This window comes from Pan paniscus, chromosome 12 (assembly GCF_029289425.2).
Source record: "Pan paniscus chromosome 12, NHGRI_mPanPan1-v2.0_pri, whole genome shotgun sequence".
Lineage (NCBI taxonomy): Eukaryota > Metazoa > Chordata > Mammalia > Primates > Hominidae > Pan > Pan paniscus.
This window is the reverse complement of record NC_073261.2, coordinates 95,505,993-95,531,853: the sequence shown is the minus strand read 5'-3', so window position 1 is coordinate 95,531,853 and position 25,861 is coordinate 95,505,993. Positions and strand designations below refer to the sequence as shown.

General features: G+C 48.3%; 1 protein-coding gene across 3 annotated transcripts in view; it reads right to left on the bottom strand.

Annotated features, from left to right (window-relative positions):
• GALNT14 (polypeptide N-acetylgalactosaminyltransferase 14) overlaps window positions 1-25,861 on the bottom strand; it is a 227,400-nt gene that overhangs the window by 56,183 nt on the left and 145,356 nt on the right. The window lies entirely within an intron of this gene.

Below are 25,861 nucleotides of genomic sequence, written 5' to 3'. Positions count from 1 at the left end.
GGCCAGTGGGTAGATTCCAGTCGGCAGAGGCTTCACTGTGTTCTGGGCTAACAGCTTCAGGCTACCATGTTGTGCTGACGCCCGGCCCCTGCAACACACACCTAAATGTGGCATGTAAAAGAGGCAGAGCCCCAAACCCTGGTATGAGTGATAAAACCCCATCTTGAAAAGGCATTCACTTCCATGTATCCAGGATTATTTCCTATGACAATTACATCTGGGGTAATTTCAATTTAATACCTCGCTGCAAGTGAAAATTGTAGCCTGCAGCTTGAAAATTACTATAATAATGAAAATAAACCCGCCAAGTGAGGCTGGTGGCACCAGGGGCTATCACTGGGTAAATGCTTCCTCCTGTTTCTTGCTATTTCGGGGGATGTTCAATTATTGCGGGGAGCTGGGGGATATTAAAAGATGAAGTAAATAACAGACTTTAGGGAGTCAAATATTTGCTTTTTTCATTATCTATTTTTTTCCTAGGCCTGGGGCTTTTAATGTAGGGTTCAGAGACCCAGGGATGGACTTCAAGGGACACGTGAGCCCTCTGAAATTGTTTGCAAACTGTGTGTATAAATGTGCATTTCTTTTCCCCTGGAAAGATAGTCCATAGTTTTCACTAGTCTCAAGAAAGTCTGTGGCCTAAAGCATTTAAGATCCTTAGTCCTAGGCTAATGGCCCTGGTGTCATGTTGGCCTCTCAGATAACTCTGATCAGTTTTTTCTACAGGGGCATATGCTGAAGGCTCATGGTGTTGGTCCAGAGAACTTATTTAGAAAAAGCCAGGCAGCTCTGATCAGGACTCAAGCATGGGCTGGGCGTGGGTCATCCAGGAGGAGCCAAAAGTTAGGGAAGGAAGGCCCCAGGGGCAGAGATGGTGGAAAAGGTAAGTCTTGTCCTTCAAGCCTGTCCTCTCTGCCAGAAACAATTTCTCACCATGTCCTTTTGCCCCACCTCCTGAATTCACCCCTCCTCTCATGCCCATGGCCTCTCAGACAGTCCTTTTTTCTCAGGGGAGCACTGCAGCAGCTTTCTGACCCATCTTTCTGCCTTCAGTCTCTGCCCCTGCCAGTCATGTCCTGTCCATCACATAGCTCTGCCAAAGCTTCCTCTGGTTTGAATCCCTCCAGCAGTTCCTGATGTATGAAGTCCAAACTCCCTATTACAGCCTTCTACACCCTTCAAAATCAGTCTTGAGTCTTGTATGCTGCCATGACTCTCCGCCATTGCTCATGCTATTACCTCTGCATGGAGCAATGTCCTTTCTCCTTCCTCTACCTGAGGACTCTTATTCAACCTTCAAGACCCAGAGCACATGTCCCCTCTGCTGTGAAGGTGTTCCATACTCCCCCAAATAGGTAAGGACCTGTCCTTTGTGTTGCCATCATTCTGTACATAACTCTTTTCTAGCAGTTCTCGTGATGAGACTCTCCTCAACTTGACTGTGAGTTCCTCCAGGGAAGGCCCATGCCCTTGTCCATCTTTACGTCACTAGAACAGGATTTAAGTATACCAGTTGTCCATTGATGGAGAAAGGAAGAAAGTAAGTCAGGAAGTGTGTTCCTAGGTCAGCTGAAGACAGCCTCTTCTAGCTTTCTAAGGTGTGACAGCCAGCCCGCCGATGGCTGCCACTGATCTTCACTAACTGGGTTTTATGTCCTTGTGTAGCCCCTCCCTCACTGAAGCAGGGCAGCTCATATGACTCACAGAATATGGTAGAAGTGACGGTGTGTGTCTCCCAAGGTTAAATCACAAAAACATTGCAGGCTCTGCCTTGGCCACTTGGAGGGAAGCCAGCTGCCATGCTGTGGGGACACTCTAGCAGCCCTGTCTATGGAGAGATGTCCAGGTGGAGAGGAACTGTGGCCACCTGCTGAAGGCTGGTACCAACTTGCCAGCCATATGAATGAGCCACCTTGGAAGTGGGTCTGCAGCTCCAGTCAAGCCTTCAGATGACAGTGGCTACAGCAGACTTCCAACTGCAGTTCAATGAGACTCCAAGCCAGAACCACCCAGCCAAGATGCTCTGAATTCCTGACCCACAGACAATGTGAAGATAATCAATGATTCTTGTTGTTTTACACCAGAAAGTTTAATCAGGAGTGATTTGTTGTACATTAGATAACCAGTACAAAAAGGGAAGGAGAATGCCTTCAAACAGCTCCCAGTGAGAAGAGACCTGGCCTTGCTTATCTTTGGACACAGACCTGACTCACTTAGGAGCAGAGGAGAGGGAGGGCATTGCTCGTAGGTGGTTGAGGTGGAACCAGGGTTGAGGGAGACCTGCAGGGAGTGTTAGTTGGCAGGTGGCAGGTCTGTGAGAGCATGGAGGGGCTTGGAGAGGCCCAGGCAGAGGGGAAGGAGCCAGCATGGTCAGCCCCAAGAGGAACAAGTGGATGTCAGGGATGAGGGCCAGCATCTGTCTCTCTAACAGAAGGCAACAAGTCACAGAGCTCAGCAGAGCCTCCCGGTCTCTCCATAAGAGACAGTGGAGGAAAAAGAGCCCAAGCAGAGTGACTCAGCAGCCTGCCACCTCCAGGACCGGGTGTGTCCAATGGCCAGGCCTGAAGCTGCTCCTGGCTGCTGTGGTCCCTGCTATGGGGAAAGATGCTCTGAAACCCCTCATGGGGTTAGGACGAAGGCACTGCCTTGGGGATGCTTCCTATTCCACATGCTGGGAGGCAGGGGGACCGCACACCCCAGCTTTTGTGGTACAAGTTACTCAGGGGCAAGTTGGGGAGGGAGGTGGTACTGAGAGTTATCTCCTTTGAGAGCTTTTGGGGACAGGGGCCATTTGTCCTGCCTTGGAGGACTAGCTGAGGAGGCAGGTATATTGACCACAGTGACACAGATGCATGCACACATGCAGTTACGCAGAGGCATAACTCTGCCTGGAGTGGCAAAGATGGCTTCGTGGAGGAGGAGGTGCTGGATCTCATGGGGGTAAAGTAGGGAGGGACAGACAGAAATGGGGCACAGAATTCCAGTCATGGGCACAGAACTGGACCTGCAGACCACGTGAGGCAGTTCCCAGAATCCTGGCTTGGGGGATCAGGATACCACTGACCAGCTGTGGGTACGTGAGCCAATCACCCACCTCTCCAGCTTTCCATCTGCTCCTCTGTAACACGGAAGGGGCCCAAGGCTCTCCTGCTAAATGCTCTCACAGCATCAGCTTTCAGAAGCTCTGACCATAGCTAACATTCAATACGCATGGTTAGGAATGTCACAAATGCCATTTTGTAACTGAGGCTCAGTTGTCAATGGGCATCCGATATTACTTTCCCAAGCCTCAGTTTCTTCATCTGGAAAATGGAGATAACAATTCTGGAAGATTTTCTCCCTTAGACTATTACTATGTTAGGTGATTACATAGTGCTGTGTTAGATGCTTGACAAATAGTAACTATTATTATTTTTAGCATCAGCCCAAATCTGCAGACGACTCTGCCTGCTGGGTGGAGGCAGATCTCACAGGGGCTGGAAAGGCATCTTTGGTTGGGGGTTCTGTCCCGTCCCACAAGCAGGTAAGGGGCATTGAGAGGCAAGAGGAGGAGGAGAGATCAAAGGATGCAGCGTCAATGTGAGTGAAAAGAACCTGGGCTCTGATGCCTGGATTTGAGTCTGGACATGTCGAGAACCAGCTGTGTGCCCTTGGACACATCATTTACCCTCTCTGAGCTTCAAGACTGTTCCCTGTAAAATGAGGATAAATACACATTTTTGTTGTGAAGACTGCAGATGATGCATGTAAGCACGTGGTGTTTAAAGGGTGCTGAGGAAATGGTAGCTAGAATTGCTATCATCACGCCCAGAGAGTGGCTGAGCCGGCCTGCATGCCGGGTTCAGCTCATTGACTAGAATCACAAGCTCATGGTTTACAAAAGGAAAGGACCATGGAGATGACGCAGTTAAACCTCCTAAACTGGGCCCACCTTACTGACACACCAGGTGTGTGTCAGTAATGGCTTATTGAGCCATTGTCCTCCTGGTCTCTGAGACCCCCAGCCTCTGTCCCTGCAGAGTAAAGAACAGGGCTGTACCCCATTAGCTCCTCCAGCACAGGCCCAGGGAGGGCAGGTAGTGGGGTGCCATCCCACACCTCACAGGCTCAAAAAACTTCACAGGACCCTCCTCCTGACCCTGCTCACAGCTCAGAAGCCTGGACTCACCCCTTGTCTCAGGTGACCCTCACAACCGCTCCCACTCCACAGATGAGCTGAACTAAGGCTCAGAATCTCGCTCAAGGTGGCACACCTGCTGAGAAACTGGGGTGAGGGAAATCCACATCCTGTGACTCCTAATCTGGTGCTCGTCCCTACAGTCTCCCTGTGAATTCACCGGGGTTCAAGGCATCTGCCTTGGAGCCCTACACACGAGTCATCTGTGGTCCAAGGACCAAGGGATGAGCATGGGGATGGGCAGCAACAAGGTTGAGAGTCTGAGAAAAAAATCCAGAAAGCCGGACATGGTGAGGAGAGTCGGCCCAGACAGCAGGGTTTCTGTGGGAGAGATCTAAAAGATCAGTCAAACAGTGAGATCTATTAGGGGCACGAGGGAATGGAAAACCCTGCCAACACTGAGCTCTGGCGCCAGGAGACAGACGAGCGAGTACGTTGATAATTTATTAAAGATGCAGTGTTTTACTGGAAGAAGAGCCAGTGAGCGGGAAAGATCAGGGGCGGGGTGTGGGGGACACCGAAGAGTCTCCATGAGCCAGGAGGAGACTCTGGTCTCAGCCTCACCTCCTGGGGAAACAGAATCCCGGCGTCTCTAGACCTGATGGCCACAGCAGCTCATGAGGAAGGCATGCTTCTCTGAGCTGATCGCTGACATGCTGTTTCTTTCTCTTCCATTTTTAATGAATGACTCAGTGAAGACTCTCAATTTTCCCCAACTTAAACTGGGGCTCCAAGGGCTTCCTGCACTGCCAGCCTCTGGAGCATTCAGTGCCACTTACTGTCCGAAAATTCTTCCAGGAAAGTGCTCTGAGATGTTAACCCCAGGGTCTGGGGAGGAGTGGCCCCTCTTGCCTCTGCACAGTCACTGCCTCCTGCTCACCCCCACAACACGCCCCACTCTGCACCTGAATATGTGACAACTTGGCATGTCAGAAACATGCTCAGTGATGGTTGCTGTCAGTCATCGCAGTCATGTTATGATGCGTGCGATGCCTTTTATTTTACCCCACAAGCTCATTACATCCTGGCAGCAGCCTATAACGGAGAGCGTGATGATGATCACTGTCACCCCCATTTCATCAATGAGCAGTCAGGGCTCCCAGTGCTTCCATGGCTTGTCTGCCGGGGCCACGACCCAGGCCCTCGGACACCCAGATACATGATCTTCCTCCTGCAGCATGCTGCCTTCATGGGAGAAAAGACTTGGTCATAAATTAGAAACATTCAGGATTTTATTCTCCAGCATGAAACTAGGAGGGAGTGATGGAGAGGCATACCCACTAACTCTGAAGTGGAGAGGAGAGCGTAATTATTATTACTGAAATGTCAGTGTCAAAGAGAAGCCGCTCTGGCTTCTCTGGAATTGACAATGGCTCCGAATCTTAAAGGTGGGCTCTGGCATCCCAGACGGGAGTCTGAAGACAGTTAGAGAATGGGAAAAGGTCAGGCAACTACACAGCACAATGAAATGGAAATCAAACAGGCCTGGCGTGGCGTGGGACACACTGGGACTGAACCTTCGCTACTTGGAGCTCCCGGTTTACAGTGAGGACAACTACTGCTCATTGAACCTTTCTCAGCAGGCGCCATGCAGAGCACCTCACATATTTACTGCTCGCAGTAATCCTATGAGGCTGCTACTGGTTTACAGATTCACTAATGAGGAAACTGAGGCACAGAAAGGCTGAGGAACTCACTCCAACTAGCAAAGGGAATTTGAAGCAGGCCTGCTGGACTCCAGCGTCCTCGTCACATGTTGTAATACCTCTGAACCAGGACTGTTCCAATTGTGACTCAGGTCTATTCTGTGGCCTTGTACACTGTGTATACTCACATGCCCACTCTTGAATGACCACCTGAAGAGGCAGTTTCTACTGAGCTCTGGAAACCAGCAGGTACAGTGACCTGTCCAGGAGGGAGGGACTGGCTGCTGCTCCTGGGTGGTAACAGGAAGATGGGAAACCGCTGGTGGGCTGCCACGGGTACATCCTAAACAGGGGCTTCCACTGGAGTCTGATCAGGTGGGCGAAGATGTGACCTCAGCAAGGCCCTGGGTGAGGTGGTTCATGCACATCTATTACTAAACCAAAAGCTATGTTGACCTAAATAGGAATTAGGATTTCCTCCCAAGTCCTGCACTTCCAGCACACATTGCAGAGGTCAGACCCACGAAGAGAAAATGAATGGGTCATTTTCATCATGTTCCATTTCCCTAATTTCCAGGGCCAGAAAGGCAAAGAGAAACACAAACATAAAACATAAAGTGGGAATGGGACCAACTTCCCGGGAGAGAGCTCTCTGTCCCCATGGAGGTGACAATCTATGGATCCCAGGTGCAGGTGGCGTAGGCACATCTTTCCCTCCTCCACATCCCTCCATCACTCCATCACCAGTGCTAGCACAGATGGCTTTGTAGACAATGCCTCATCCCTTCCTTTCCTCACCACCAGCCCCAACTCAGAGCCAATGTGTGTGAGGAAGAAAGAATGAGACGAGAAAAGCTCTTGGCCAATGACCTTTCCAGAACGTCAGTTATCTCAGCACTCAGGGCAGTGATCTTGCTACTGGCTTTTAGAATCACAGATTTCATTTTTAGATCTGAGAACATCTAACACCTCCACAGCTCAGATCTATGTAAGGAAGCCTGCTCTCAGCTATGAGGAAAAATATAAAATGCTGAATCTGTGGCTGGCCCCTCGGTTCAAACTGAACTCTTTAGAAGAGAAAAATGCAAGCGGTATAAAAAGTATGACAACTATAAAATCAAAAATTCCTTTTAATCTCATTTCATGGGCAACACTGATACACTGTAAGGCATGAAATTTTTACTTCGTGTCAATTTTGCCAGGATTTCACATGCAGATTAATTCGTTCATTCACATAAACATATACTGCTCTTATTCTTGCCTCAATAGCCACCCTCACTTTGGTTACAGAAATCCTGTGTCTCAGAAAAGACCCTTAACATAACAGTGAGATTCGCTATTCCATTATATCGCCACCTTTGAAGTGCTGAACATGTTAGTAATTCCAGTGGTCTAGAAAGGGAATAAGTGGGTCAGAACAGAGAAGTGAACTGCTTAGGAACTTGGTCGGGTGCTCTGGTGGGCAGCTTTCAAAGAGTTCCCAGTGCCTACCTCCTTTAACCTCTAACACTAACCCTGATGAGCATCTTCTCTTGAATGACCCCATGAGATGACCTTGTCATCCACCCTCTGCTTCCCACACCTCAGCCAAGCCTGCTGACCCTCCTGAGTTCCCCAGCTCACTATGCACTATGTGCCAAAACCAAGAGATATTCTCTAATCCTGCCTCTTTCTGCCCCAGACCCAATGTGATTAAATGTAGTCTTGTGCATTTGTCTTCTTTATCTCTCCATCTGGCTGTTTCTCTCCATTTCCATTCTGTCTTTTCTAGACTACTGCAGCAACTTCCTCTCTGGCTGTATCCCTTTTCAATCTACCCTGCATGCTGCAGCTAGAATGATCTTTCCAGAACTGCATCTTTAACCTCTTTCAATGCTGCTCAACTGCTCACAAAATCAAACTGAGACTCTTAATCATGGCTCACCATCCTTAGTGGCCTGGCACCACTTCTGACTCCTGCCCTCTGCACTCTCAAAGTCCTAGCCACATTCTGCTTCACCTGCTCTTTGTCCCCTCTGGAACTTTGCAAGTGCTGTCTCTCTCCCATATATCTGAAATGCACTCTCCTGCTTCCAACGCCAGGCTATTTTTTCCTCTTCTAATCTTGGCTTGGAAGTTACTTCCCCTGGGAAGCATTTCAGTCTCCCAAGGCTTTTCCAACATGCCTCTTTAGGACCCTGTGTTCACCCCATTGCTGTAATTTATTACCAAGCACTGTGAAATTACTTTTCTGTCTCCTCTACTGACTGTTGCTGCAGTGAAGGCAAGGACTTATTTGTAGTTGTAACCTCAGTACCCAGGATGATGACTAAACATACTAGACATACGATAAATGTCTGAAGAATGAGTGGAGGGATAAGTGAAGGTGGGAGGCAGGTGAGGCTTACTTGGGGTCAAAGCTGGAGAGGAAAATGTCCTTTTGCCAAGCTATGGGTGACACCCTCACAGGGAGCTCCAGAGCAGTAAAAGCTGAGCAAAGGCCAAGGTCAGTGATACAGCAAAGAGAGACCAAAGAAATTGCCCAAACTGAAGAAGAATCTGGAAGCTGAAGTATGGAGCCATGAGTTGGGGAGGGGGCTGGCGATAAGAAGCCTTGGGCTAAGGGTGTCCTGGGGAATATCAGGTGGCATCTGGTGTCCGTGGAGAGGTCTTAAGTTTTGTCTGTTATGCTGGAAATACTCAACTGTGTTTAAAAGGCTGGGATGTTCTTGTTTACCAAAGTTCCAAGAATGATGAAAAATGTCAATGATGAAGCAAGAGGGGAAAGACTGAAGCCTTCGACAGACTGAGGCCCAGACACCCTCTTCTCCTAGACATGCATTATCCAGTAGGGCAGCCATGAGCCACATGCAGTTACTGAGCACTGTAAATGTGTCTGGTCTGAATGGAGATATGCCGTAAATGTAAAATATGCCCAAGATGTCAAGCACTTAGTATGAAACAAAGGTGAAATATTTCACTTATCTTTTTTAAAATTGATCACATGTCAAAATGTTAGTATCTGGATACATTGGAGTAAATCAAATATATTACTAAAATTAATTTCACTTCTTTTACCTTTTTAATGTGACTACTGGAAAATTTTAAATAATATGTGGCTCACATCTATTTCTATTGGACATCATTGTCCTAAGTTGTCCCTGAACTTTAATTGGTATATAATACAAATTAAAATTTCAATGTTACTGCTGGATAATGGTTTCTAGGTCTTGGTTTTCTGGTATGAGTAAAATAAAATAAAAACATTATAGAGACAGTAATAAAGTTCGTGACATTTTACTTTGTGAGAAAGTATGTATTTTTAAAATCCCATCATTTACCATCATCATCATTTCAAAAAGAAAGAGTATTTAAACACCAGAAAAGGCCACAATCTCAGAATAATTAATAACTCTTTAAATTGTAAAATTTAGCTTTAAATTGTAAAATTTAGAAAATCTCCCTCCTGTCTCCTCTCTTTCCCAATTCCATGGATCATACCTGCATTCATTTACCAACTGGCATCTGAAAGAACTGTTCAAGGGTTTGTTCCACTGAATTATGACAAGCCTTTGACCACTCTCAGCAAAAAACATAATTACTGAACACAGAAGGCCGGACATCTCCCACTCTTTGTTCTGGAACCAGCAGATCCATCTCAGCTCTCAGTGCTGCTCAGGATAGCAAGTTGACAGGGTTTTTCAATCTCTGGCCCCAATCTACCTCCTCAGGCAGTTCTGCTGCCTGTACTGACTCGTGCAATCTGGGCTCAGAAGGACCACGTGACTTAAAGAACATAGACTCCTCTGGCTGCATTTAGAGACCTCCGAGAAATGACCATTACTCCAATGTACCAGGATCCTTCTGTTTTTCTAAACAACTAATCTTGATCTTTTACATTGCCTAGCCCCTTCCAAGTGAGTAGAACACTGAGGTTTGGTGGAAACCCTGGGGGAAGTGGCAGCTTCTGCTCTTCAGGAAGATCAGCAGATCGATGGAGGCTGCAAAGAGGTTTCTCTAGGGACACTGGCAGGACCTGTGTTAGCCGGTACCAAGCACCACCCAGATGGCAGCTGTGTGTGCATGTGCGTGTGCGTGTGTGTGTGTGTGTGTGCAAAAAAGAATCTTCTCAAAAGGCAAATGCAGAGCCTAGCTGGGACAGAAAGTGTGGAGTTGGGCCAAGACTTATTTTTGAAATGTTTCCTAAAAAAGATACCTTGGTGTCTGGGACCAGAGCTCCTTCATGTCTTATTTTAGCCCTGCTCAAATCACATCATACAACAGTAATAATAGATGACACAATTGAATCCTCACTCTGTCTCAGGTATTCTTCCCAGAGCTTTCAGCCTGCACAGTAACTCCCCGAGGTGGGTGCTGCAATTCCTCCTCTCATGGTGGTGGAGAGGGCAAGTCACAATGAGTGGTGGGGCCTCAACATAAACCCAGATGGTCTGGTTCCCCCCTACCAGTCGGTGCCCTCACGAGCTCCACGAGAATGCCCTTTGAAGATTATCCAGACTCACTGCCTCTGAAACCTTTATTCCATATTGGCTTTTCTGTCTTTTTTTTTTTTTTTTTTTTTTTTTTTTGAGACAGGGTCTCACTCTGTCACCCAGGCTGGAGTGTAGTGGCACCGTCTTGGCTCACTGCAACCTCTGCCTCCGGCGTTCAAGCAATTCTCATGCCTCAGCCTCCAGAATAGTTGGGACTACAGGTATGCGCCAGTATGCCCAGCTAATTTTTTGTATTTTTAGTAGAGACAGGGTTTCACCACGTTGGCCAGGCTGGTCTCGAACTCCTGACCTCAGGTGATCCGCCCACCAGATCCTCCCAAAGTGCTGGGGTTACAGGCGTGAGCCACCATACCCAGCCCTTCTCTCTGTCTTTTATCTTGAACTCTGCATGCTGGAAGATTCTGGAAAGATGGAAAATCATGGGTCTGGGTCATCCCTCACTTGCTAAAGCACAGTATCTCCCCTTGATACTCCTAGAGCTATTTCATGATATTTCTCAGACTTTCCACCTAAAGGATCAGAGAAGCATCATTCCCTCCTTTCACCTGAAAGGGGAAAGTTCCTCCAATTGCAACAGCTATAAGGAGCAAAGGTAAGGCCTGCAGCCAAGGAACTCCAGGAATGTGCCAGACTCAGCACCCTGAGCTCAGGAATGGTCTGTTTGAGGGTCAAGGGTCCTATGCCTCTTCCCCAGGGGACTCACATCCATGTGCCATTCTGGTCTGAAGCAGGGAGGGAAAAAGCAAAGGCTTCCCATACCTTCCTGCACCTTCCTACAGTCAATCCATCCCTGAGCCAATACTGCACTCAAATCTGCCTCTTTTTTATATCCCCAAGCCTGATCTACACCCCTGGTTTGCCCTCCTGCAACAGCTTCCTAACCATTCTTCCCGCCTGCAGAAGAGTCACTTCCAACCACTCCTCCCACCCTCTCCACAGCCCTTCTCTCTTCCATCTTCCTAACACACTGCTCTCACTGTAGGACCCTCCCCCGACCTTCAGAGCCACCTGGAGTTAAACCTTCACCAGCATCTCAAGGCCTCCACCCTCATGTTAGCTCTTCAGCACCCTGCCCCCACATTCCCTTGCAGGAGCCTTCTGGCCCTGCTAAACCAGCCCAGTCACTGCCCTTGACTGTACCTGTGTCACAACCTCCACAAACCTCCCTAGATTCTGTTACCTTCCCTCCTCCAGCTGCCCAAACTGTCACTGTTGTGTAGTTTCGCTGAAATCACTTCCTCCACCACGCTCCACGTGGCCGCCTGGTATGACTATTTCCCTTTCTAAATCACTGTGCCATCTTCCTAGGTAACTACTGCCTTCTTGCAGGCAGGGACCATGTTTCTACTTCTTTAAATTCCTGTGGACAAGTTATTCAAGCTACTGGAGTCAATTTCTTCATCTCTAAAACAAGGGTCATAGCAAAGTTGTGAGGCTGAACCGAGAGAACATATATATGGTGCCTCCCACACATCAGGGGGATGGTATGATCAATACGTGTTTGCCAATTGTGGCGCTGGATTTATGTGTGAATGTGGATAATTCTTTGTTGAGCGAGGATGGTTTTAAATTTCCTGAGATTTGATTTTCTCCCTCTGTTCTGAGGATTCACTCGCTCACCTGCACCTGCACTCCCAATCCCTGATATTTTCAGTAGCTTGAGAAGGAATCACGAGGTGCGCTTTGGGCCCCTATTCACTCAGCTGATACTGATGGACAGTGTGAGTGCCAGGCACCGTGCTAGGCTCAGGAGATGCAAAGATAAGTCAGCATTCCTGCCCTAGCTGCTCAGGGGCTTGGAAGGGAGATAGACAGTAAGCTGATGTCTGCAATGCACAGCAAGGGGTGCTGCTCAGGGTGAGCATAGAGGATGGAGGGGCTGCCAAACTGTCTGAGGGGCAAGCGGTCTTCCTGAAGAGGAGACCCTCCACCCAGACTCCCAAAACACAAAAGAGCATCCTGAATAGAGAAAGCAGCAATGATGAGGCCTGAATCCTCACAGCACAGTTGGCACAGGCCATGGCCCAATGGGGGCGGCCTTGACTTCAGGGTGGGGGTGGCAACAGGAGCTGTGTGCCCACAGCATGTGAAGAGTTTCAGGTGAGGAGTGATCCTTCTGCATTTAGAAAGCCAGAGCCAATGAGGAGGGCAGCTAGGGCCTGCCGCGGTCACCCAGACGAGAGGGGGCAGCGGCTGAGTTTGGCAGCAAGATATCTCAGGGAGCAAGAGCTATCTCAGAGGAGACAACAAAATGGGGGTGGGGGGAGAGCAGGATGCCACAGATCAGGGCTTGGGTGAAAGTCTGAAGGGTGGTGGCACCCGGCCTGAGATGAAGCAGACGGGAGCAAAGAGGGTGCTTGCTATCTTGAGAGGCAGGGAGGAAGGTGTGGGACAAGGAGTACATGATGCTACCTTATGAGGAATCACGGAGGAGAGACAAGGAGGAGAGACAGGGAGGAGCAGGGAAGCAGAAGAGACTCAACCACCACGCCAGTTCTGGCCAGGCCACGGTTATCATGAGGGTCAGGAGGGGAGCAGTTTGGATAATACAATAAAGTTTCCATGGAGATCAGGGATTCCTCTTGTTGCCTCAGGGACAGCAAAGATAAGCTCAAGGACATTTACTGATCTTGCCCCTCGCTAGGCCAGTGGGACCCTCACTGCTCTGTGATCCACAGAGTCCCCAGCGGAGTCCTGCTTCCATCACATCCCATTGTGCCCGCTTACTTTGCCAGTCACCTGGGGCCTCACGTGGCCCTCAGCGCTCCATCCCGTGTCTGCCACCCTCGGCTCAGAGATCTCCCTCCCACAGCAGCCCCCACCCAGCTGTCATCTCCTCTCCCGCTCTTTTCATCTCTTGTCAAACACATTTTGTAGTTGCTGGCCCCCGGCTCTAAATCACTCCCTCTGCTGGCCTTGGCTTCCATCCCCAGTATCTTTCAAGCACAAATTTCACTAGATGTGGCATTGCAGTCTCCTCCTCGCGCATTTTGCTTTCCAGTTTTTAAAGTAAGTCTGACATTCAGGCAAATGGAATGTTCAGAGCCAGGAGCCAAGGCCGAGGCCCGGAGCTCTCTAAGGACTTCCCTGCTCACATGCCCTGCACCCAGCCCACCTTGTTCTCAGCTCCACTGTGACTCACATGAGCCGCAGCACCCTGACTCAGAGCTGGGGAGCAGGGTGCAGAGCCTGGACCTCTCTACATTCATCCATGTCACCCGTTTCTCCACCCCTGGCCCTGTTACCTGTCTGCCCTGCCTTCCGGACCTGCTTTGGCCCACAGCTGCGGAGCAGCAGGAAAGATGATGAAACCAGAACTGTTGCTGGTCCTGATGCCCCCTCTTGCCTGGGTGACTGCGGCAGGCCCCAGCTGCCCTCCTGATGCCAGTACTAACTTGACTACTCAGGGCCACAGCTAGCAAACAGTCACCAAGTGCTTACTAGAGGTTAAAGATGAGGCTCGGCATTTGACATCAATTATTTCACCTTACCCTGAGGACCATTATTATTCCCATTTTACAGATGAAGAAATGGGGTCTCTGGGAGTTTGAGTAACTCACCCATGGTCCAGCTAGTAAGTGACAGAGATGTTGTATGTCAAAGCTCACAGGGGCTAGGAGACCTAGCCCAGCCACTCAGTCAACCAGTTATGTTGCCTGGGTCTCAGCTTCCTTCTCTGTGAAATGGCAATGACCTCTTCACCCAAAGGGCTACTGAGGACATGAGAAAGAGATGGGAAAGCACTTCGTGAAGTCCTATAGAAATACAAGGCATGGGCCGAGCGCGGTGGCTCACGCCTGTAATCCCAGCACTTTGGGAGGCCAAGGCAGGTGGATCACCTGAGGTCAGGAGTTCAAGACCAGCCTGGCCAACATGGCAACACCCCATCTCTACTAAGATTAGCTGGGCTTGGTGACAGGCATCTAAAATCCCAGCTACTCAGGAGGCTGAGGCAGGAGAACTGCTTGAACCTGGGGGCACCGTGGTTCGAGATTAGGCCACTTCACTCCAGCCTGGGCTAAAGAAATACAAGGCATGAAGAGTCTTACTCTAAGGGCTTACTGCATGGTTCATCCTCTCCTGTAGGAATTATCCCAGGACCTTCGTCCCAGCACAGAGCCTCCTTGAAATTTCCTCAAGCCAATCCTACCAGCCCTGTTTCTTCCTGGCCGTAGAGGCACATGTGTTATATCATAAGAGCCAGTGGTTCTTTGAAGCACTTGGGGGCAAATGGTAATGGAACTTGACAGTGATCCAGGTTTTAAAGGGAAGACATTTGTGTGTTTCAGCTCCTTATTCTAGACTGAAAAATGTGGGCAGGTCACCAATGTTTGCAGTCAAACTGCCTTCTACGTGATGTGCCAACTCCAGGAGCAAGCAGCTCTGCTGTTGCTGTGTTTAATAGGTCTGGGGCTTTCAGATAAGTGAGAAGACATGTCAAACCAGCCTACATGTGCACCTCAGGCTGGGAGAGGTCTGGTGACCTGCACTGCGTGGAGGGCATGAGAGGGTGGAGAAGGCCTGCATGAAGAAATGGACAAGGTGGCAATAAAAAGGGCTCTGATGCTCTGCAGGGCCCTGGAGTCCTGTTAGGAAGGGAAGTCTGCGAGGGGAAAGAGTAATCCAGGGCAGGGGGAGGGGCACCACTGCCAAGCGGGAGGGCTTCATGTTTCTGGAAATAGCGTCCAACTTACTTAGTACCTAAGCCAGTTTCCGCATGCTTTTACCGGCAGAAGTATTTTCAAACCAGCAGACAGAGCTGGAACTGACCTTAATAAGCATCTCTGGCTTACTTCTCTCATCTTACGTGGGAGGAAACAGACACCCAGGGAGCTGAAGGCATTGTTGGGCAGTATCTTAGAAAGGGCATGCACTTTCTCAGGCTCAGGCCAGTTATTTCTTCCCCTTAGTTTATCATGCTGCCTCACAATGTTGGACAAAATGGCAAAAAATATCCAGAAGAAAGGCAGGTTACTGAGGGGGGGACTGACAGCCAGGCCCTCTGTGCCTGGTTCTTGGGCAAAAGGCATAGACAGATGCAGAGAGAAGGGGCAAAACGCTTGCTCGGGTATGCAAATGGTCAAGAAACTTAGGAAAATGTGTGCCACTTCATTGCAGCAGGGAGAGGCAAATTTAAACCACAATAAGACACCACCACTCAGCCTCCCGGTAGGCAAAAATGAAACAGACAGACAATAGCAAGTGATTGATAATGAGGACTTGGTGCAACAGGGACTCTGCTGTAAGTACTTCATTAAATATTTGATGATATCTACAAAAGCTTCTAGGGGTACACCCTACAGAAACACATATGCCTGTTCACCAAAAGACAAGTAGAAGCTTAATCATAGGAGCTCTCGTCATAAAAGCCAAGCTGGAAAAACCCCACATGAGCACTGATAGTCGAGTAGATATAGAAATTGTAATATATTCTTATAAAGGAATACTACACAGCAATGAGAATAAACAAGCTGTGTCTTGCAAAATGTGGCTGAGTTTCATGCACAGAACTTTGAGGGAAGCCAGATACACATGAGTACATATTGTGTAATCCCATTTATATAAAGTTCAAAACCAAGCAACATCAATCTACAGCTTTTGAAGACAAGGTAGCCACGGAGAATTCTGATGGGGCACGGGCATAAGGGTGGCTTCTGGCAAACACAGAATATTCTTTAACTTGATGTAGGTACTTGATGCAGGAACATAGGTGTGATCTCTTTGGAAAAATTCTTCAAGATATACCTGCAGGAGGTGTGTACTTTTCCATATGTATCTTATATTTCAATAAAAGATTTGCTTGAGAAAAGATGAAGAGAGTTTCTGGTGTTGCGGCAGATTTTGGTTGTGCAAGAAGATTTCAAAAGCCACTGAACTGGGACATGGAAAGCTCATGAAATAGACAGAAGCTGCAGCCAAACTCAACAGTATTGTCTTCTCCACCCCTCCTGTGTTCCCCATAACACTGAGGAGAGCACCCCCGGAATGCAGAGTGCAAATCCAGGGAATCTTCTTCACCCCTCTTCCTCTGTCCTTTAAAGACAGATAATTCAGAGGCGAGAGAACTGATACCACACTGCCCTTGGTGTTACTGAAACCCTGAGTTCACGGGCCAGGGCTTATTTTCAAGGCTAGCTTAAGGGACCATGCCTCCTGTGGAAAGTGATCTGTAAGGTGGGGAGGTACTAGGGGCCTGGGGAGGGTAGTAAGGTAGCTCCCACTTGTCCACCTGAGGGATTTATTCACTGGGGGCATTCAAGTTCCATGAGGGCAAACTTTCAGTCTGTTTTTTGTTGTTGTTGTTGTTGTTTTTACTGATCTATACCTAATAGTCTTAGACTCAATAATTTGTTGAATGAATTATTCCTGGCAAATATTTAATCCAAATCAGTTTTCCATCCTGGGCATTGAAAATGTCTCTACATCTCTTTCCACATCCCTTTCCCCTGCCTCATTCCCCAGGTAATGTGAAATGTAGGAGGCAAACTTAGGGAGGGAGAAGGGAAATCTGTCCCCAGAACAAAGACCACTTGGTACCTTTTGAAGCCACACAAGGTTCTTCTTGGGTTGCCTGCCCACAGGCATTTGGCCCAGATGACACTATTTATTGAATTATATGACTGAAATGTAGTATTTTAGTACCTCTGGGCAAAGCTAAAATATAATAATCAAACCATCTTAATTAGGAAACCCAGAATCCTCATCTATCCCCTCTTCTCTTTACCCAAATCACAAGTCAAACACACACACACACACGTATGCACACACACACACTTTCTCTAACTCAGTGAACTTTAGACATAATTAGAAGTTTTATGTTTGTGACAGAATAAAATAAAATATATGGACCCACAATCTGAAAAATTGATTTTGCATTTCAGCCAAGCATGGACTAGCTGTGTGACCCTGGACAAGTCCCCTAACCTCTCTGAGCCCGGGTCCCCTGACCTAGGTGTGGGGTTAATCTGCTAGTCTTGCTGTTCTGCTCAAGTCTGTGCAGCCCACACTGGTGTTCAGTCTGGAAACCCAGCAGTGAGTCTGGGGATGAAGGACAGAGTCCTTTTCCAGGCCCTATCAGCTCCTTCTCCCCTAAGACTAGCTCCTGCTTCTCACTGTTCCTGCCTCACTTCAGAACGAACTCCCCAGTGGAAGATCCAATGTCCCCACCCTGAGGATGAAAATGCTTTCAGGCCAAGTTCTCATATCAGGCTCTAGCTCCCGGGCCAGCCGCCTGTTCAGCCTGCACTTTGTTTGGGACAGTTGTCCAGCCTTGGGGCAGGGGCACCACTCCTGCCTGGTACTCTTTTCTCTGTCACACTTTGGCTTTCTTCCTACTGGCCATGGTGCTGGCCAGGAATGTGTTATTTAGGGCATGTCCCAGTGTTGCTGTGACAATGAGGCAGTGACAGTGTGAACATGGAAGCATTCCAGGGTTTACTGAATAAACTCTAATCTCCTTATCCTGAATTCAAGACTTTGCCACAACATGTCCCCAAGTTATCTTCCAGAATATTCTCCTCCATTCCTCCCCTCCATCATTCTACACCCTAAGTAAATTGGGCTTACTCCTATAAAACACTGGCTCTTCTATCTCCTGATATTTCCTTATGCTCTTCCCTCAACTTGAAATGCCTACTACCTGGTAAAATCCTACGTGCCCCACTCGCCAGCACACTAACTGCAGCCCACGCCATCTCCTTCAAGAAGCCTCTGCCTCCCAGTCACGTGTAAATTCCTTCTCCTTCACAGGCCAGCCTAATGCTATTTTGTCTTTTTCACAGGACAGCTCCTAACTCCTGTGCTGTGCTGCATGGCCAAGACGGAAATAACTACACCCAAAACAGGGACAGGGCAGGAGCTGGGTGCCTGAACACTGAGGGCAGGAAATTCGTGTACTAATTCCAAGAGCAAGGGTATGGCCTTAGCGCAATCCACATTTGAGCATCAGGAATTGGTCTCATGTCCATTTCTCCCACTAGGCCATGAGCTTCTAGGGAGTGGAGACTAGTTCCTAACACAGGACTTGGTATATGGCAATTGCTCAATAAATGTGTGGAGTAAAGGAATGAGCAAATGAGTGAGTGAATGAATGAATGAATGAAATGTACAATGCAAGGTCAACGTTAGCAGGAATTCACTAGGAAACAAGGTGCAAGAAAATAAATTAGCTAAGGCAGTTTAGATGAATTCTCATCAGTGTTGTTGCTTGGTCCCCTTTTGAAGTCTGAGGAGTTACCCCTTCGGGAAATCTCCCTGAAACTCAAAAAAACAGGCACTCAAAGAACGCAGGAGGGGCCTGCAGGCTCAGGATTCAAGGAAATCAGGAGATCAAGACTGGGGAGGAATCCTGACCCAGAGGCCCTTGCTAACTCCTGTGCTTTGCTACGTGGCCAAGACAAAAATAACTACACAGAAAACAGACAGGGCAGGAGCCCCTGTGGCCGTTCCTCCCCTCTTACCCTGGCAAGATGGTACTGCAAACTGCCCCAGGCTGTGGACACAGTTCTGCTACAGAGCCACTTCCAGGATGTCCTGCAACTCTTCCTGCTCTTCCCTTCCTCCCCCAGAGGAGGAGATGCTCTGGAGTGAACTCAGAGATCAAACTCAGATGCTCTGGAGTGAAGGCACTTAGGCCCACTATCAACAGGCTCACATCCTGTATTGAAAAGTGGCACATGGGGGACCAGAATGTCACAGACGGGGAGAGCTTGTTTGCAAAAGCTAAGTATCTGTGATGGGCTCCCCCTCCCCTCCCCTCAGCCTTGGTGTGGAATCACTAACGCTGTGCTGAGCTAGTGGAATAGCCTTGACTCTGAGGGAATATGAACATTTTTTATGCTTTGCCATTCCAGCTGTAAAGATTTTTATCCTATTACTGCTAAGTGACGAGTACAAGGAGAGAAATGATGATGATCTTTGGCAGCCATTCCAACTGAGTAAATAGAAGGAGGGAGAAATGCTACGAGAGGCTGGGCCACTGCCCCTTCATTTCCCAGGAGGAAAAGGAGCCAAGGAAAAATGTCTTCCTGGTGGGATGTATCAAAGTGTAGAATTTTCCCTCCAAGCAAGTGATGGGCGCCCCACTGTCTGAGCCATTTAGCACTGCACTGGACAAAGGCTGGGAGAATATGTGGAAGAAAACACACAGACCCAGCCAGGCCAGGCAGAGGTGACCCAATGAGGCTTCCCCAGCTAGAGTTTCCAGCCCATGGCTCACGAGCTCAGTCCACCCTGAATCTGCTCCCTGAAATCAAAGCAACCCCATAATAGGCGCTGCTAGCAAGAACATACATATGCTTTATCAAAATATTCCCTCCCTCCTGGAGGGGTGTGTCTCTATTTGTGGCTGCTTGTCTGCCAGATGTTTTATGTACCACTTGGATAATGGCAAATCCAGCTGTTGTCACCAGAATGGGGTGATGGGATGGAAGTGGGATGACTCGAAAATGAAGACTACTTGTTGGACCGGTCAATGCTTTATGTATTGAAATGTAATTGTGGCTAATAGTTCTCTATTGTATTAAAATGTAATTGTGGTTTTTTCCACTAAAGGTAACGGCAAAAAACGCAATTTCTTTTGCACCAACCTAATATATGAACAGCAGAACTCCTCTGGACGATCATCTCAGACTCACCCCAGCTGGAAGTTGTCTGTTCCTTACAGTGAATTCGTTATTTAAAACACATCACCTACCTCCCACCCCCAGTACATGTAGCCCCATTTTATTCATCTTTGTGATCTCACAGGACTTAAGCAGTGACCTGGAAATGAAGTCTCTCCTCTGTGTTAGCAGAATTGTTGACCTCATGAGGGGAAGTTGGAGCTAGGATGTCCCCAGGCAAGCTCCATGTTTTGTTCGATTGAGGTGAGTGGGGGCCAGTGTATGAGTATATATCTGGAATGAAGAGACCATAAATGGAAGAATGCATTCATCTATAATTGTGTGGAGACTTGAGGAATGATGAAGCTTCGAGGTTAGCCAGTCTAACACCTTTATTTCACAGCTGACAAACGAGGCTGAGAGGAGCAGGGATGTGCTGAAAGCCACTCAGGGGTACCTTGTTCTTGCCTTGTCACCTAGCCTGAGACTAGGGATGAAAGGACAAGGTTGCAGCAGAGACATGCATGTCTACAGGCTGACGACAGAGGTTTCCATCTCAACAGTGAAGATCACATCAAATGCGTGTAACGGGTGAGGTGGGCATGGGAAGGTTGCTAAGCCCAAGCATGAATGAGTAGGGCATGCCTGCGAAGCTGTAGAACTTACCTTTTGAGCCATACTGGATGTAGCATCACTCAGTGCCCACTGCCAAGGACCCTGGAAATCCTGAGAGGCTCAAAGCCTGCCCCTGTCTTAGCTTCTTCTACTCCTGCCCTCTGCCATCTCACATTCCACATAGACTGGACTGTCTCTCGTAAAATACCGTGGACTTCACAGGCGAAGAACCAAAAGAAAAATGGCTACTCGCTTCCATTCCAGATACGGAAATTAAGCCCCCAGGCCTCTCTGGGCTTCTTTTATCACATGGTGCCCTGCATGGCTTGCTTGTAAGGGGTCCACACCACCGGTGCATTTGGGGATTCAATCAGCACAGCTGCCTGCTGGGTGAAACTTCTACAGCCTTCCTCCTTCCTCCCCCTCCTCCCCCACCTGCTGCCTCCCACATCATGCGGCATCTTCAGATTCCTGAGCTGCTCACCCCAACACCCGCCCTCCTGGCAGCACTTGCTCTAATGCTCAGCTAATAGTTCTCTGTTTCAGGCACTGTCCAAACGCATCCTATAAATCAGAATCCAATTACTGTGGTAAGAAAATTGGAAGCAAATGTAATAAGCTCAGACCCCTCCCACATGCGGTTTCTTCACCCTTCTTTTTTCAGTAACGAGAACTCTTTAAGGGAAAAGCATTTTTCCTTTAACTCAGAGTCTATTCTCCTGATTCCTTCTACAAGGCCCCTGAGGATCGAAGGGTGAGGAGAAGGGGCTTCCTTTAGCTCCTCTTTTCCTTGCTACACGTAAAGCAGGTGGGAGAGGGTGGTCAATTGCTTTTCCAGTGTTACCCTCCCTTTCATTTGTTCAACATTTATTGAATTCCTATCACACACAAGGAAAGCACTGTAGGAGATGCTCAACATGTTACTCACCCCAGAGGGCAATTGATATCAGTAGGACCTTAGCTGCAAGGCATGATGGGAACACAAAGGAGGCCCACCACGGGCAAAGACTGTATCAATATGATTGGGTGTCCTCAAGGAACCAGAAGTCCAGAGTGGGCCAATGGCGATGGGGCCAGGAGTGACCCCACAGTAGGAGCTTCTTGGTAGAGGTGATGCCAATTGCTAGGAGGATGGCAGGACATGGAGCCTGTGAATGAAGAACTGGGAAAGGAGGGAGGAGCAAGAAGGAACCAGAGAGGCCAAAGTCTCCGCAGAGCCCGAGACAGAAGTCATGTCAGTGGAGAAATGGAGAGGGCTGTAGTGTGTGGGGAGGTGGTGGCCTTATTGCAGGGCCTTTACTCTCGACTCAGACCCTCAGCCTTTTGGCTGCACCAGTCCTACCTATGAACTTCACCTGGGCCACAAAAATAAGCCACAGGTACAGGCTGATGCTCTGTGGTTTCTAAACTTGAGCCGGCATCAGAATCACCTGTAGCTCTTGCCGAGACACAATCAGTTCAGATCGCTAAACTCCACCCCCAGAGTTTCTGATCCAGTAGTTCTGGGTGAAACCTAAGAGTTTGTGTTTCTAACAAGTTCCCAAGTGAAGCTGATGCTGGTGGCCTGCTGGTTTGGGGAACCAGAATTTGAGAATAGTTGTTCTAAGTCCCTGCTATTCAAAGTGTGATCCATGGACTAGCGGCGTTGGTATGACCTGGGAGCTTGTTAGAAATGTGGACTCACGGGCCCCATCTCAGACGTACTAAATCAGATTTTAACAAGATCCTCAGAGGGGTTCTTTGTTTGCCTATTTAAGTTTAAGAAGCGCTTACCTAGAGCAGTGGTTCTTAACCCTGGCTGGGGAGCTTAGAAAAGAGATATTTCAGCTGGTTGGAGTCTGGATATCAGCATTGAAAGAAAGCACCACAAGTGATTCTTGTAAGAAGCCTGGATTGAGAAATGCTATGACCGATGCTAAGGACCAGCACCCTACACTCATGGGGATTTGACACCACTCACTTCCACTTCTCTGGCATTGAACCTGACCTTGAAACCCACCTCTGTTCTCCTCTGCCCCCCTCACCATCCCTGACAACTTAGAGATCTTAATGCTCTTTCCTGGTACTTGGGGTATAGATGTGTGCTCCATTTGGGGGTTTAGTTGCATCTCTTGCCTGATCATCTTGAGTTTTCTCACAGAAACCTCTCCTTCCATTCCTGGCCCTTCAGTATCAGCCTACCCACATACCCTGTAATAATAGCAACAAATAGAATTTGAAAAATATTTACTATTAGGTAGGTAAATACCTTATATATATATATATATATATATAAGTAGATATATAAAAATATATATTAGTATATATAAATTATATATATTAGTATATATAAAAATATATATTAGTATATATAAAATATACATATTAGTGTATATATATTATTTGATCTTTATAAAAACTGAATTGGGTAGGATCATTATTGTGATTTTTACCCCTATTTTCCAAAAGAGGAAACTGAGGTACAGAGAAGCTAGGCAACTTTAAGTTTACTCCTAGTCAGCAGCACAACCAGGACCGTAAACAGGGCAATCTGATCCCAGGATCAGTATCCTTAGCCCCTGGGCTATTACTGCCTTCCATTCAACTCTGCTTTTAAAAAGAAGGCTTGGCCTTGTCCTGTTGCTGGTGATGGGGTTGATAAAGCATATTTACATTTCATTTTTGAGAACTTAGGTAAAAAGCAGAGCTGGATTCACAGCAGAGATCTTCACTGCAATTTCGCCTCAAGGGGATGTCTATGGCAAGGTCTGGAGACATAGCTGGTTGTCACAACTTGGGGAATGTGCTACTGGCATCTAGTAGGTAGAAGCCAGGGATGCTGCTAAACAACCTACAATGCACAGGACACCCTGCAACAAAGTATTATCTACCCCCAAATGTCAGTAGTGCTGCAGAGAATCCCTGGCCCCCAGAACACAGGTCACCAGCAGCATTAGCTGTTCAGTTCTGAGGCAGACAGGGCCCAAAAGGCCCCAGGGCCCTGTCAGCCCAGACAGGCAAGCTCCAGGAATTGCATCAGGATGAAGCCGGGACACAGTGGGGAGGCTGGAATCACAGAAGGATTAAGAGACATAGCTGATGACTCCAACCTAGAGTCAGGGTTTCCCTGAGAACTAAGAGCTGGAAGTGTGAGATCCTATAGACAGAAGGGCCCAGTTGAAAGAAGAAAACAGGGCTTTGCTGGCAGTCTTTGGAGCTCTCATCACCACAAGGGTGACACCAGTATGGTGACTAAACTTGGCTTGGAGATGGCTGATCCAATTGGTGGCCCCTCACAGTGCTAGCCTGGGGCTTTGCACATAGTAGGTGATCTATACCCCTAGATGGCTGCTGGTCCCATATGCTTGCCCTCATTCTCAATCACCTGACCTTTCCTTTTCATGCACATTCAGAGTAAGTTCTTTAAGTCTGAAATTCTCTGAGTAACACAATCCCAGCTCCCACAGGGCAAGGCTCGTGCCCTGAGGCAGACATACGGCTGATACACTTTCCCTTTTTGTCTTCCCAAAGGGAGTCTAAATTCTGTCTAAATCCTCTCTTCCCTTCTTGCTGTAATCCCAGCAGATCACAGTTTCTTAACAGATGGAACACACTGGGCTAGGTGCAAAGCCTGGAACTGGACACCGTGAGCTGGGCTCCTTGGAAACAGGCTCAGTTCTTCATCACCTACCACCACATATGCCTAGCCCTTGCAAAATGTTAGTTTCTGCCTCTAAATGGTAGAAGAAGTTAAGTGTAGAAACTAGTCCTGCTCAGGGTATCCCCAAGTACCTGCCTGCTCAGTGAATTACTTGTTGCCTTCTTTCTGCAGGTGGGAGCAGTCACAGGTGTCTCTCGGGGGGCTGTCATCCAGGTGCGCCAGCAACTTTCCTGGCTAGGAGACCTCCCTTTGTCCCTCAAGAAAGCCCTGGCCTCTGGACTCAGAACAAGGGTCCACCTGCCTAAGACCCAGCGGAGCTTCTCAGGTTCCTGTCTCCTGTCTCCTCCCTCTTCCCCTCTTTCCTATCTGCAGTTTCTGCTCGGGGAAATACAATAACCTAATATTTAAATAAAATTCTCTCAGATGCCAAGGAGTAGGACAAGTGCCCAGGAATTTAAACAGGAATAATACAAGACTCTGATTTTCAGACACTTTCAGGCCAGTAGAAGGGAGTAAGCAGGTATAGCCCACGCTCTGGGTCTTTGGCAGTAGGGGACTGCCAGGAACTGCTGCTAAGGCAGAGCCTCATGGGTCCCTCGAGGGGAGAGTTAAATTCACAGAAAGTCAGAGTTAGAAGAAGCTGTAATATCATCTAGTTCACCCCCCTTGCTATATTCATAGGGAAACCAAGACTTCAGCTGCTTTTGGCAATGATGGGGATTAACAAGGACTGGTTGAGTCACTCCAAAGCATACATGCTGTTTAGAAGACAAGGTTTCCGAGTAGTGCAACCTAGTTGGGGAAATGGAGTCCGCCAGCCTTCACAGGGTACCAACTTAAGAACTGCCAGAGGAATCAGCCTCATAAGTCATGAAAATTCCTGCTCTACTGCTCATAAACCCCAGTTTCCACAATGTGAGTACCCATGGACCCAAACAAATATAAGAGGCTAAGAAGCTAACACCAGTACCACAGCTTCTCAGCATGCCAGTCTGCTATTTAAGACTGGTGCAAAGTCAATTTCCTGCAGCAGACAAGAAAGGCCCACACAGGTCTTTGGCATTTCTGGGCCCCCAGTTTGGAGGCCAGGAGCCCAGGAGTGGAGGAGCTGAGATTGAGACTGACCTGCTTACTAGGTCTTACCAGGGAGCATAAGGGCTGCTATGACTCTAAAAAGGGTCGGTCGTGAGGCAGAAAGTCTTCACAATGCCTCTGCTTGCTAGGAAACAAAACTTTCTACGTAGCTCCAGGCCTGATCTCTGCAACCCACTGAAGGCATGGCCTGACTAAAGGCTGGCAGGATGGAGCTGTGTGAATGAGCCGCTCCAAAGGCAGACAGAAGAACCAATGGCAAGCTGGCTCCTCTTCTCACATGGCGAAATGTCCAACGGCTGGCACTGGAAGGCTCTCTCCCAGTCACAGAAAACACCGCCCACCTACCTGCCCCAGGGTCCAATCATCCTGCCTTCCCCTACTTTGGAACCCAGCCTTGGGTGTGGGAATCTGCCAGGGAGAAACAGGCCTTGGCTGTAGTGTTTTTGGTGCTCTATGGGTTCGTGTCAAATGATCCCTAAGGTGAGGAGCAGGTTAAAGTGAAAGAGGCCACCCCTGCCCCCAGCCTCCTGGTGGGAACTGGGGGGTTTGGGATTGCTCTCAGCAGTAAGCAGTAGGCAACACAGACAGGGTCA